The following is a 2,154-nucleotide window of genomic DNA, read 5'->3' on the forward strand; positions in this document are numbered from 1 at the left end:
GCCGGGAACTGGAGTTTCTCGATGTTTGCCATTTTGAATTTCTAAAAGCACATAAATAAAAATTATTAGAACATTATTAATATTAAAATGAACCGTTTACATTAATCATGCAAGCAATTACAAGGAGAAGCGATGTAAAGAAAATTAAACCGATATTCATCTTAAATTCACTCGGAGTAAATTCTCCAACGAATAAACCATAAATAGAAACACAAATAAAAATGGCACATAAAAACAAAAGTGCGCGAATCATCTTTCTTGAAAAAATCGGAGGAGAGCGATTTGAAATTTTTTTTTTTTTTTTTGAGAGAAGATGAAATGTTTTGGATGATGAAATGGAGTGAGAATGAGTTGCATTTATAGATGAAAATCACTGTTCATGACGGTTTGAGAAAGGGAAAATTTTTGAAAAATTTTCTTTGTGACCGTTGGTGATAAATCGAGTGCACCAAAAATCAGTCTGAAAATATTGTATTAAATAGTCAATCAAATATATAAAATTTCGTAAAAATTAATAAAAGTAAAAATTATGGCAACAAATCATGCGACGGCTCAGCCGGTCAATGCAGAGTAATAAATTATACGGCGGCTCGGCCGACCAATTAACAATAAATAGAATATAAGGTGGCTTGGCCGAGCAATTAACAATAAATAGAATATAAGGCGGCTCGGCCGACCAATAAATTAATTAAATTATTAATAAATAATATAGGCGGTATTCCAGCTATTATAGCAGGGTATAAATGATACAAGTAAATTTTACCAAAACTGAGAACGATCGTGCTGATAACGTGTTATAAAAAGAACTGGAATTTTATTGTATCGCGGGAATTTGAATAAGAGCAAAATTTATCCCCGTACGAAGAATATAACACTGATAACAAGAGAGGATGTGTTATTAGAAGGAGAAGGGATGGTCTGTTACAAACGATCGAAACCATCGTTTATATAGAAATGAAAAAATGAAGTTAGTGTGCATGCATAGTGACAGTGGGCTCCACAACGTTTATAATGTCAAAATTTTCGGCCATAAATATTGACGTTTGATTCTTTTTACGTTTATAACACAAACATAATATATTTGTGTCTGAGGCTTCACATCCTCATCAATAATCTGCCTTCCTCATTTGTCAGAGAAATTTTTTTATTTCATCTATGTATCGAACTTTTCCAAAAGTTACAATAATAGTTTTATTGATGTGTTATTAATCTAAACGTTTAATTCCATGGTTTCACCTGATAGTTGAATGTTTTAGATTCAAGAGTGTAGAACCTTCACATGAACTAATTTAGTAGTGTGTCGGGGCCTCAAGTCTTGAATGGTCAATTTTTCATTAGAAACACTCGATGTTTGGATTTGCTTTTGTGTAGCCATTGCTTTGTTTGACGGTGTGGGTTTGATTAGGAAGAGGCGATTGCTATTTATAATAAGAAGTGGTAGAAGGGAGATATGTTTAGGTTTTCCAGATATGACAAAAACCTACCAATATGAGCCGAACCTGAAATGAAAAGGGAAGAAAGAGGGCTGAGCATTTCAACAAAAGCTCAGTGAAGGAAGCTCCAGGAGCCCCGAAATCAATCACCAACAATCATCACACAACATAGCATAAGCATCTAACTTTAACATTCAGTAAATCGAAAGCAATCAACAAGAAACGAGGATAAACCCCGGCGGTGCCAACAATGAGACCACGCCACCTAGATCAGTACCCGCGTTCCTCATGTTGTCGCGCGAGAACTTTCATGTTGCGTTGTCTCCACGACATTACGCTGTCTCACGCCTTCACGCAATCAAGTTACCGACATTGGTTCTCTCTTGATCCGCCACCATGTTCATATGTTCCACATTGTCTCCACGACATCACGCTTCTACGTTACTTCATTTACAGGCACGCCGCATGCCCGCTTCGGCGATGAATCATGCCAACTCAAACGATTGCCACATGACCCAACAAGAAACGATGTAACGCCCGAGACATACATATATGTCATTCCACCACGTTACACCGGCACACATAGGCCTTAAAGCCTTTCTCTTCCTCATTTACATCTCCCAATTATAAAGATATCATCCTCTTATAATAATAACCCCAATTAATACAATCATCACATTCAATCCTCAAACATCATTCAACCATATTTTAACAACCTTAG

This window comes from Brassica oleracea, chromosome C5 (genome assembly GCF_000695525.1).
Source record: "Brassica oleracea var. oleracea cultivar TO1000 chromosome C5, BOL, whole genome shotgun sequence".
Lineage (NCBI taxonomy): Eukaryota > Viridiplantae > Streptophyta > Magnoliopsida > Brassicales > Brassicaceae > Brassica > Brassica oleracea.